Source organism: Heterodontus francisci, chromosome 42 (genome assembly GCF_036365525.1).
Source record: "Heterodontus francisci isolate sHetFra1 chromosome 42, sHetFra1.hap1, whole genome shotgun sequence".
Lineage (NCBI taxonomy): Eukaryota > Metazoa > Chordata > Chondrichthyes > Heterodontiformes > Heterodontidae > Heterodontus > Heterodontus francisci.
The window spans coordinates 26,301,083-26,314,053 of NC_090412.1; the positions used below are offsets into that span (position 1 = coordinate 26,301,083).

Here is a 12,971-nt window from a genome sequence, read left to right on the forward strand (position 1 = left end):
CTATTTACATCCTCCATTGGGATTCTGCTCTTGTGGGAGTGGGGAGGAGAAAACGGAGGGTAATCCGGCATTTCTTAAAAAGAACCTAGGTCACCATTTTTAACATCAGCTTTCTCAGGGCCTAAGCCCTAAAGTATTTATGACTAGTTGAATTGTTACTGGCTAAAATCTGGCAAAGAGGAATCCAGCTATTGAAACCAAAAAATAGGAGGTTCAAGTAGGGCATAATTCAGACTTTAATCAAGGGCACTGCCTTGGCAGCAAGAGCTATCACCAGCAACCCCCACATGGTGACAACCCATTCCACCTCCTCCTAAGAACTTTATTAATGTTGTCAGGCACAACTTGCCATTTACAATTCCTATGTTGACGTTCCTCAATTGACCCATGAGTTGTTTCTACGCAAGTATTAATTTTGTCCCATATTCTGAACTCAAAGCTCGCCCACTAACAATGTTAGCTAGCTACTCTCTCCTTCCCTGGTTTACCCCTTCTCTATTTTCGAACAGTCATCCTCCAGTCCTCTGGCACCATTTCCATATGCCAGGACAACTGAGAGATTGTGGTCGGAGGCCTGGCTATTTTTTTCTCTGCATTTTCTGCAGTCAGATGCCAAAGCCTTTTCCACTTAAGGTTGTCCCCATTGTTCAGTAGTGTTTCCTTATTAATCGATATCCTCCATAGCACCTCCTGTTCCTCCTCTTGTACCCTTTAACTCTCAGTACCACATTCTTCCGTGCTAACAAGATAAAGTCCTTGATTCATCTCCGCCATCCCTTCATCTTCCACAAGATTTCCTTTTTTTAATCCACAATTGGCCGAGTTCTTCAACCATTCTACATTACAACAGAGCCTACACTTCAAAAGTACTTTATAGGCTGTAAAAGCATTTTGGGACATCCTGAGGTTGTGGAAAAACACGACGCAAATGCAAGTCTTTCTTTTCTTTTACATTATTTGTGTTTCGAAGTCATCTCTATTTTTCTCCCTCTGTGTTTTTCCAACCTGTTATTTTTACTTCCCCTCTAAATTGGACTTAATGTTAGAAACATAATTCACATCTCTACCCACCATGGACTGCTTCCTTGGAGTGGACCCGAGGGACCATGAAACTCCACATCCCTTCCTCACCCTGCAAGTGTTCCTCCACTCAATGCACAGGGAAGCAGTGAAAAATGCACGCCTGCATTTACCTGTTGCACGCACCTGGTCTTACCCCAAACAAGAAATGCCCATCGTACTTGGGCTGCAATTAAAATGAGGCAAGTAGAGGGGCCGCCACACCTTTTCCTCCAAAGGAGAAGATGTCACTCAACCAGTGCCATTGGGCTGAAGAAACCAGCGTCGGGCCTCTCCCTCTATACGAAGGAGGATCCCCGGAACCGTTAGGCAGGCAGGTCAGGGAAAATGTGGGAGGTGGGAAAAGCAGACAGGGCGGGGCCAGCTGCAGCTAGGTCAGGAAAATGCTGGGTTTTTTTAAATAATGCATAGTCGGTTTGTGGGCGTCGCTGGCAAGGTCGGCATTTATTGCCCATCCCTAGTTGCCCTCGAGAAGGTGGCGGTAAGCCTTCTTCTTGAACCGTTGCAGTCCATGTGGTGAAACTGTCTGACAGATCCATGCTCAGATCTCAAAGCCAAAAACTATAACGTGCACTAGATTCCCCCCTCCCATCTCGCAAACAGGATCTGGCTCATGTAATCATCATAGACCTCTCTGAATACCTGTTTGAACCTAAAGGCCAGGCTCCCCACCAACCCCCCCCCACCACCACCGCCCCCCCCCCCCCCCCCACCCCGCACCTTTATTTTTTTTTTAACCTGAAATCCCATTTCTGATAGTCGCCAAGGTTCCATAACCTTTGGGCTGAAGCACGCATCGGAATACTGGGGAATGAGAACATCCTAACCAGCAATCTCCAACAGTTTCTGAGCAGCCGGCTGGACCCACTGTCATGTGACTGCTTCAGAACACAAACAACCAATATCATGCACCATTCTTGACAATTTTCCCATTTGTCCTTATGTCAACAGGATACTATGGTAACACGATTCAATCACAATAAACATAAATTGAAGGTGAATATCACTCTCAAGTACAATACAAGGGAATAACATTCCCTATATCACAGGGAAATATCATTCTCCTCTATATTCCAAGAAAATATTATTCTAGACAATGAAGCACGGAACATGGATTGGACACAAAGGAGCATGGGCCGGAATTTTATGCCCCATCCCCTCCCCAGGAGTGGGCTGGGAGGCGGGGGGAGGGGTGTAAAATTGTTGGGATGGCAGGGAGTGCCATGCCCTTTGCCTACCCGCCTCCGCAGATATTTTGGCAGCGGCGGGAGAGATGGCAGGCGACCTGCCCATCTTTGGGTAAATTGAGGCCCTTAAGTGGCTAATTAATTAATTAACCTTAGTTAGGCCACACTTAGAATATTGCGTGCAATTCTGGTCGCCACACTACCAGAAGGACGTGGAGGCTTTGGAGAGGGTACAGAGGAGGTTTACCAGGATGTTGCCTGGTCTGGAGGGCATTAGCTATGAGGAGAGGTTGGAAAAACTCGGATTGTTTTCACTGGAACGACGGAGGTGGAGGGGCGACATGATAGAGGTTTACAAAGTTATGAGCGGCATGGACAGAGTGGATAGTCAGAAGCTTTTTCCCAGGGTGGAAGAGTCAGTTACTAGGGGACATAGGTTTAAGGTGCGAGGGGCAAAGTTTAGAGGGGATGTGCGAGGCAAGTTTTTTTACACAGAGGGTGGTGAGTGCCTGGAACTTGCTGCCGGGGGAGGTGGTGGAAGCAGATACGATAGCGACGTTTAAGAGACATCTAGACAAATATATGAATAGGAAGGGAATAGAGGGATATGGGCCCCGGAAGTGCAGAAGGTGTTAGTTTAGGCAGGCATCAAGATCGGTGCAGGCTTGGAGGGCCGAATGGCCTGTTCCTGTGCTGTACTGTTCTTTGTTCTCCTGCAGCCTCTGGTATTTTACCAACAGCAGATGGGGCGTTTCGCCACCTACAGATGCTGCCTAGTAAATCCCACAGCTGCCCTGTGGGCACGGTGGGAGCTCCCTCCTGATCGGGCACTCTGTGCCCTATGGTGGGCCAACCCAGCAGCAAGTGCCACCCCCGCTGGAAGATCCCCTGCCCTCGTGATTGGCTCCCCCACACCCCTTGCCGTGGCCTGCCTGATTAGCCTCCAGCGATTCCTGACCCCACTTACCTGCACTTCAGCCCTCCTCGATGGCCACTGCACTGGGGATTGCTGCAGTCCTCTGATTGGCCGGCAGCTCTTGGAGGCAGGACATCCTGCCTCACAGGGGCGTCAGCCACTACTGTAAGCAGTTAATTGCCTGAAGACAGTAAAATAGTCGTGGCTTCCAAGACAGGCCGAGGCAGGCTTGCCTTTCCAGCCAGAGGGCGGGGCCACCACCTCTGCGTTAAATCCCGGCCAAGGAGCAGACAGGATTCTGCAACTTATTCTTATATATACGATTAGGATTTGGTACAATCTCATATGTTTAAGATTTTGCTTTCTTTCCACGTATAGCTTGTACTGTAGCTCGAAATAATAAAATGGTCAAGTTGTTCATTCCCAGAATTCTTCAGGGTATAGGTGACATTTGGCAAGAAATAGCTTGTCGGCAAGGACAGGACTTATGTTAGCAAGGCTGCTGAGTAAGGGGCAGTGGTTTCCCCAGATAAGGGGGTAGTCTATCACCAACAAGTAAGGCAATGATAATCAGATCATTTAGGAAACTGAAAAACAACTCCTTTTAAGGGAGCTGTGCATGACTAGAGCCCTATAAAGTTTTCCTTCACAATTCGTAAAGAGAGAGACAAGAACGAAAGGGTTGAAGGCAGCATTCTTTACCCAGAGCTAAAATGGATAGTGGTGTTTGTATGACTATTGTTGAAGACATTGAGTGTGTCAAGACTTGGTTAAACTCAATAAAAATTGTTTGCAGCCAAGTTGATGGCAAGTCAAAGAACCTTATAAACGCATCTGATCGACTTATAATGAATCTCCCTCAGTTACCCATTTCCTCAAATATCTGTACAATTTTCCCTTAGATGAATCCCACATTATCTGCCACTTTGGAGTGTCTGTTACAGACCCTCCCTCCTGTTCTGTGCAAATCAGTAAAATTTAAACTGCCATCATAATCTCAGTAATCTGATTATACAGACTAAACACGAAATAGGCTCTTCTGTATTTATTCTAAACTGAACCATTCATGAGTGAAGTCACTGGATGCCTGAAATTATCCACCCTCATGTGCAAAGGAGGAGTAAGGAAAAACCTTGCAGCAAGGTCCCATAAACAGTATCAACAAATGGCACTTCCACAGCATAAACTCCTGGATATCCAGCTGAAACAGTTCAAATGTGTATTACATTCATTTATAGAAAACAAAAAAGAACACTGAGTAAATTTTCATGGTATGCTCCCAACACATGGTCTTGTCCAACTGAACCTTTATACAGCTCTGGTTAGGCCACAGCTAGAATACTGCATCCAGTTCTGGTCATCACACTTTAGGAAGGATGTGAGCCAGGGTCCTTGAGAGAGTGCAGAGGAGATTTACTGGAATGGTTCCAGCGATGAGGGATTTTAGCTGCAAGGTTAGTTTGGAGAAGCTGGGGTTGTGTTCCTTGGAGCAAAGGAGATTGAGGAGAGATTATGATGACAGGTTTAAATAGGGTAGACAAAGAAAAGCTGTTCACATTAGCTGATGGTACAAGGACTAGGAGACACAGATTAAAGTTTTGGGTAAGAGATTCAGGGGGAATGTGTGGAAGAACCTTTTATGCAGTGAATTGTAATGATGTGGAACTCGCTGCCTACAAGGCTGGTGGATGTGAAGACGATGAATGATTTCAAAAGGAAATTTGATGGGCACTTGAGGGAAATAAACTTGCAAGGTTACTGAGATAGAGCAGGGGAACAGAACTGACCGGATTGCTCTACAAAGAGCTGACATGGACTCGATGGGTCAAATGGTCTCCTTCTGTGTTGTAATGACTCCATGGCTCTATGACAGCAAGCTCAGGATTTCCCATCTATGAATTCTCTCAAAACACTCACTCAAACTTCTACAACTAGGTGAGGGATAGTAGATCAGGGTAAGTTGCACTATTTCTAACAGTGAGATTTAGCTCGTAGTCGTATCCTTTTGGGAATGACTTGAGGAAGCTGTTCTGCAAGCTCCTGACTTATGTAAAAATGCATAAAATATAAATGTTAAAATGGTTAAGTGACTATAAAATCCAGGCTGCCTCTCCAGTGTAATACTGAGGGAATGACCATCACACAGTCCTTGTGGCGGCACGGTGGCGCAGTGGTTAGCACCGCAGCCTCACAGCTCCAGCAACCCGGGTTCAATTCTGGGTACTGCCTGTGTGGAGTTTGCAAGTTCTCCCTGTGTCTGCGTGGGTTTTCGCCGGGCGCTCCGGTTTCCTCCCACAAGCCAAAAGACTTGCAGGTTGATAGGTAAATTGGCCATTATAAATTGTCACTAGTATAGGTAGGAATATGGGATTAGTGTAGGATTAGTATAAATGGGTGGTTGATGGTCGGCACAGACTCGGTGGGCTGAAGGGCCTGTTTCAGTGCTGTATCTCTAATCTAATCTAATCTAGGCAGTCTGGGAATGGGTTAACATAAATCAAATTCACTTCATTTAAGACTTACCCCGAACTCATATAGAGGAGAACTTAAACTTTAAACCAATCAGGATAGATGCACTGGAGCATGTGACCAAGAGGGGAAAGGGCTAGGGTTACCAGGAATTAAACACTAATATGCTGAGACTTTCTTTCTTTCTTTTGGGCCTCCTTATCTCGAGAGACAATGGATACGCGCCTGGAGGTGGTCAGTGGTTTGTGAAGCAGCGCCTGGAGTGGCTATAAAGGCCAATTCTGGAGTGACAGACTCTTCCACAGGTGCTGCAGAGAAATTTGTTTGTCGGGGCTGTTGCACAGTTGGCTCTCCCCTTGCGCCTCTGTCTTTTTTCCTGCCAACTACTAAGTCTCTTCGACTCGCCACAATTTAGCCCTGTCTTTATGGCTGCCCGCCAGCTCTGGCGAATGCTGGCAACTGACTCCCACGACTTGTGATCAATGTCACACGATTTCATGTCGCGTTTGCAGACGTCTTTATAGCGGAGACATGGACGGCCGGTGGGTCTGATACCAGTGGCGAGCTCGCTGTACAATGTGTCTTTGGGGATCCTGCCATCTTCCATGCGGCTCACATGGCCAAGCCATCTCAAGCGCCGCTGACTCAGTAGTGTGTATAAGCTGGGGGTGTTGGCCGCTTCAAGGACTTCTGTGTTGGAGATATAGTCCTGCCACCTGATGCCAAGTATTCTCCGAAGGCAGCGAAGATGGAATGAATTGAGACGTCGCTCTTGGCTGGCATACGTTGTCCAGGCCTCGCTGCCATAGAGCAAGTTACTGAGGACACAGGCCTGATACACTCGGACTTTTGTGTTCCGTGTCAGTGCGCCATTTTCCCACACTCTCTTGGCCAGTCTGGACATAGCAGTGGAAGCCTTACCCATGCGCTTGTTGATTTCTGCATCTAGAGACAGGTTACTGGTGATAGTTGAGCCTAGGTAGGTGAACTCTTGAACCACTTCCAGAGCGTGGTCGCCAATATTGATGGATGGAGCATTTCTGACGTCATGCCCCATGATGTTCGTTTTCTTGAGGCTGATGGTTAGGCCAAATTCATTGCAGGCAGCCGCAAACCTGTCGATGAGACTCTGCAGGCACTCTTCAGTGCGAGATGTTAAAGCAGCATCGTCAGCAAAGAGGAGTTCCCTGATGAGGACTTTCCGTACTTTGGACTTCGCTCTTAGACGGGCAAGGTTGAACAACCTGCCCCCTGATCTTGTGTGGAGGAAAATTCCTTCTTCAGAGGATTTGAACGCATGTGAAAGCAGCAGGGAGAAGAAAATCCCAAAAAGTGTGGGTGCGAGAACACAGCCCTGTTTCACACCACTCAGGATAGGAAAGGGCTCTGATGAGGAGCCACCATGTTGAATTGTGCCTTTCATATTGTCATGGAATGAGGACTAGCTTGGGAGAAAAATCATTGGGACATGAACGGAAGTTGTGTTTTTTTCACTTATTAGTTTTGAGAATATTGGAGATGGGGAATGAAGGTTGGTTTGACTGGGAGGGGCAGTTGGAAGTGGGAGGTCATATAATGAAACCTCTAGGAAGTCTACCGCAGCTGGGTAGTATAGGAATTTGCTGGGTCACGCACTTTCCCTCCTCCCAGACTATTAAGTTGACAACCATTCCTGACACTTTCCATTAAGTTTCCTCCAGCTGACTTGTTTGTGTGAGAAAATATGAATGTCGATTCCATTAATACAGGTTCATAAGTGATTTGGTGTCCACATTACTGGGACTAAGACTGTTTTTGTGACTGATTTGATTTGTAGATTCAACATACGGACTGGAGCCCGTCAACTTCAAGAAGTTGAGCAGTGGGGGAACCTCCACAGCCCTCTGGAGGGTTTTGACCCTTATTTGTAGTGATCACAGGTAGTCTGGATTGAAATCCCTTCACTTTGCACATGGCAGTCACATTTGTACAGTGAATAAATTCCCTACTCTCAAGAGTTCCCCCCGCCAAGTGTCTATTTTTAGACTGTGGATGCCAAGAAGTTCAGAAGAGCAAACTCCAGTTCTGGCTTACATTTTTACAAAATTCTTGCTTTTTTGCCAACTCTTGGCTTCAGAATCTGTCAGCCATAGGACAGATTTCACAGTAACTTGTAATATCAGCTTCCCACAGAATTTACACAATATCCAAAAATATAGACACTTCAGTTGCTGGAAGAGCAGTTCTTTTTGCGGCCAAGCCAGAGGAATATGACTGCCCAAAACTGCAGTCCCCAAAGTGTTTTACAGCTAATCAAGTACTTTTGAAGTGCAGTCACTGTTGTAATACAAGAAATGCAACAGCCAATTTGTATAGAAGAAGGTCTCACAAACACCAATATGATAACAGCCAGATAATCTTTCTTTAGGTGTTGCTTGAGGGATGAATATTGTACAGGGCAGCAGCAGGAATGTCATAAAAGATCCCATGGCACTAATTTGAAGTTCAGCTAAGAAGGTAGATGGGGACTCGTTTTAACGTCTCATCCGAGAAACAGCCCCTCTGATAGTGTAGCTCTCCCTTAGTACTGCAGTGCATTGTCAGCCTAAGTTATGTGCTCAAGTCTCTAAGTGGGACTTGAACTCACAACGTTCTGACTCAAAGGGAGGAGTTCTACCACTGAGCCACGGCTGACTGAGAGATAGGTCCTTTGTCCTCTTCTCTCCTGAAGGTAATGATTCCTGTTAGGGTACAGTACCTCATCCAAGTGGCCATTCTTCAAGTACGGCCTCTACAGTAAGTGTCGGTAGGCTATATGACTGTGAGGGGGCATCACAACCAAGCCCGATTCTGTCTTCATGCCAACATGCCCTTCAGCAGGATTCTCCAGGACTGGGAATCAAGGCTTTTTCTTTCTCTTTCCATCCCAGACCCAGTTCAAATGCCCAGGAACTCTGCAGCCAACTGCAACATCACCCCTACTGACCTAAGATAGCATAAGGCGGAAATTGAACCTGGGTCTTAACCAGTCTGTAACACACCAGGCATTGCCTCAATGCAAGAGCCTCCACACAGCAGACGTTAGGAAGATTGATTTTCAACATGGACGACACAAAGTTGAGAGCTGCAACAACTTACCTTTATATAGTGCACTTGACGTAGTAAATCATCCCAAGGTGCTTCAGGAATGTTATTAGACACAAGCTACTTAAAGCAATATTAGGGCAAGTGACTGACGAGTTTGGTCACTGAAGTAGGTTTAAAGGAGCAACTTAGAGGAGGAGAGAGGGGTGAAGTGGAAGAGAGGCTTAGAGAGAGAATTCCAGAGCTTAGGGTCCAGGCAGATGAAGGCATGGCTGCCAATGGTGGAGTAAAGGAAATCGGGGATGAGCAAGAGGCCAGAATTGGAGATCTCGGAGGATCGTAGGGCTGGAAAAGGTTACAGAGATAGGGAAGGGCAAGGCAGTAGAGGGATTTGAAAACAAGAATTAGAATTTTTAAAATCGAGGAGTCTTCAGATCGAGAGCCAATGTAGATCAGTGAGCACTGGTCAAAATTCACTTCTAGATCAGCCAGTTACCCAATACTGCTCTTCAACCATAAATTAGCCGAGATAATGCTTTAGATCTGTAAAGAGTAACATCATGACATGATATACTATGTAGCTTGGACTGGTCACTGGCGCTCATGGCACCGAGATGTCTGGAAGGGATATCATTTGCGACCCAGCTGGTGCTTCCCTCCAGCTATCTAGAGCACCAGCCAAGGCCTGAGGATGTCACCAAGGAGGATGAGGGTGCCGCCATTATCATCTTTGGCCTCATTGGCCCCTCTGATGGAGGAAGAACCTAAGCAGCAGAGTCCAGTGACAGAGACTATCCCCACAATGAGCAGCCTCAGGAGATTCCCCCCGAGGGCACCTCCACAATGGCGATGACCACCATGTACATCTCAGCCGCAGGCAGAAACTAGGGAGCAGGCTGTCTCCACGTCCCCCAAGGCCACAAGGGGAGCACAGTGTAGAAGTGGCCGAGCGCGGAGGCTACCATGTCCCGCAGGTTACTGAGTCACATGTAGGCCTGACTGGATAAGGACAGCAGATTTCCTCCCCTCAAGGGCACTGAATCAGATGGGTTTTTACGACAATCCAGTAGTTTCATGATTTTTATTGAGAGTAGCATTTTATTCCAGATTTATGAATTAATAGAATTTAAATTCCTCCAATGGCTGTGGTGGGATTTGAATTTGGATCTCTAGAGTATTAGTCCAGGCCTCTGGATTACTAGTCCAGTAATGTTACAACTATCCTAGCATCCCCACTGCCCTCTGTGTCTGTGAGACCACGCCTGTCTGAAATTGAATGTACTGTCCAGCTCTGGCAAATAGGACATCAGTGACCTGCGAGACACAGTGGCGTGCAGCCATTTGTGAGATCGCACCAAAGTCTGCAGCTGAACCTTGGAAGGATCTACCCTAAGACACAGTGTGGCTTTCGTGCAGAGAGATCGACCGTTGACATGCTGTTCTCCCTTCGTCAGATACAGGAGAAATGCTGCGAACAACAGATGCCCCTCTACATTGCTTTCATTGATCTCACCAAAGCCTTTGACCTCGTCAGCAGACGTGGTCTCTTCAGACTACTAGAAAAGATCGGATGTCCACCAAAGCGACGAAGTATCATCACCTCATTCCATGACAATATGAAAGGCACAATTCAACATGGTGGCTACTCATCAGACCCCTTTCCTATCCTGAGTGGCGTGAAACAGGGCTGTGTTCTCGCACCCACACTTTTTGGGATTTTCTTCTCCCTACTGCTTTCACATGCGTTCAAGTCCTCTGAAGAAGGAATTTTCCTCCACACAAGATTAGGGGGCAGGTTGTTCAACCTTGCCCGTCTAAGAGCGAAGTCCAAAGTACGGAAAGTTCTCATCAGGGAACTCCTCTTTGCTGACGATGCTGCTTTAACATCTCACACTGAAGAGTGCCTACAGTGTCTCATCGGCAGGTTTGCGGCTGCCTGCAATGAATTTGGCCTAACCATCAGCCTCAAGAAAACGAACATCATGGGGCAGGACGTCAGAAATGCTCCATCCATCAATATTGGCGACCACGCTCTGGAAGTGGTTCAAGAGTTCACCGACCTAGGCTCAACTATCACCAGTAACCTGTCTCTTGATGCAGAAATCAACAAGCGCATGGGAAAGGCTTCCACTGCTATGTCCAGACTGGCCAAGAGAGTGTGGGAAAATGGCGCACTGACACGGAACACAAAAGTCCGAGTGTATCAAGCCTGTGTCCTCAGTACCTTGCTCTATGGCAGCGAGGCCTGGACAACGTATGTTAGCCAAGAGCGACGTCTCAATTCATTCCATCTTCGCTGCCTCTGGAGAATACTTGGCATCAGGTGGCAGGACCGTAACTCCAACACAGAAGTCCTCGAGGTGACCAACATCCCCAGCTTATACACACTACTGAGTCAGCGGCGCTTGAGATGGCTTGGCCATGTGAGCCGCATGGAAGATGGCAGGATCCCCAAAGACACATTGTACAGCGAGCTCGCCACTGGTATCAGACCCACCGGCCGTCCATGTCTCCACTTTAAAGACGTCTGCAAACGCGACATGAAGTCCTGTGACACTGATCACAAGTCGTGGGAGTCAGTTGCCAGCGTTCGCCAGAGCTGGCGGGCAGCCATAAAGGTGGGGCTAAAGTGTGGCGAGTCGAAGAGACTTAGCAGTTGGCAGGAAAAAAGACAGAGGCGCAAGGGAAGAGCCAACTGTGTAACAGCCCTGACAAACAAATTTCTCTGCAGCACCTGTGGAAGAGCCTGTCACTCTAGAATTGGCCTTTATAGCCACTCCAGGCACTGCTCCACACACCACTGACCACCTCCAGGTGCTTACCCATTGTCTCTCGAGATAAGGAGGCCAAAGAAGATCTTTGGAAGGAGCCAGAAGCGAAGAAGTTCAAATCTCCAGTGACATTGACAACTACTGGCAGAGCATGGTGACCAGTGCTGCGAGGTGCAATGAGTGCACAAATCTTTGTGACCATCTGCCTGGAGAGTCACAGCCTCCTCTGGCACGGGTTCCCGGCTATCTCCAGCTAGTTCCATCTTCAGTGGTAGATTCTGTGTTGAGGGTATGGCCTCCACGTCCTTCCTGCCACTCGTCCCTCTCCTCTACCCTCCAGATACTCAGGGCTCTGCTCTTCCTGCAGAGGATGTTGCCCCTCATTATCACTGCGCCCAAAATCTGAGAGTTGTGCTGCCATTGCCAGCTGCTGCCTTCCTTGTGCTCAGGTGCCACCAACCCCTGACCCCACCAATTGTGTTTGGCAACCTTGCCCTCTCCTGTTATGCCCCCGCGATGGCAGGAGGGCCACAGCCCTCAGAAAATGCCCTTTAACGAGCTCTCAATGAGCTCTTTAACCATCTCAATTGGCCTTCATAATGATTCAGGCAGGATCGCAGGGCTGCTCTCTACCCGACCTGGCGAAACTGGACAGCGTCAGGAACGACGTCAAGAAACCGTCATGCCAGGCAGCGACATGACCTGAAAATTCAGCCCAGCATCTCAAGCTAATCCTGTTTAGAATGACCCAGTACTGGTAAAATAACAGTTACACCAAAACCATCATATACCCAAGGCTTTTAAATAAGAATTTAACTTTAATTAGTGAGAGCTGAACTCTGTGCAGATTTAATCATTGCATCCACACATTGAGGAACGGGGGTGGGGGGGGGGGGGAAATCCCTTAAATGGCAACAAGCCAGGAAAAATGGATCAAAAAGACAGCCTAAGGGCAAATGGAACTCATGTCTGTATATGGGCAGAGAAAGGGTCTGCTCTATTGTTAGCCTGCTCCAGATTATGACAGCAATTTACTCACAACACTGCTTTCCCCAAAATGGTCACCAATAGGAGACAGACCAGAATGCCTCCGAAAGACCTGGGCATTGTTTGGCACGGAATGTTTTTCATGCCATTTGGATTACAGACACACTAAAAAAAAATTGTGCAGCAGAAGCACAACCCAGCCCCCTCCTCCACCTCCGTGGCAGAAACAAACATGGTACAAGATGGTTTGCAGCTTGGAACTGTTGTGTTTTTGTTCAGTGAAGGAAGGTGAGATAAGCTGCTGAATGAATGCAAGCCTTTTCTTAAGAATCAAAGCAAATTAACTGGAGTTCATAAAAGCTGGGTGACAGGTTATATTTATAACTCTGCAAAACAGCAATTACAGTCACAATAGGCCAGAAATTGATGCAATGGTGCAGCTCATGGCAAGTGACATGAATTGGACTTTTGTCTTCACCCTTCAGATCACAATATATT

The 12,971-nt window shown here is 47.3% G+C and overlaps 1 protein-coding gene across 5 annotated transcripts in view; it reads right to left on the reverse strand.

Moving 5' to 3' along the window:
* pdlim1 (PDZ and LIM domain 1 (elfin)) overlaps window positions 1-12,971 on the reverse strand; it is a 121,110-nt gene that overhangs the window by 38,391 nt on the left and 69,748 nt on the right. The gene's annotated exons all lie outside the window — the stretch shown is intronic.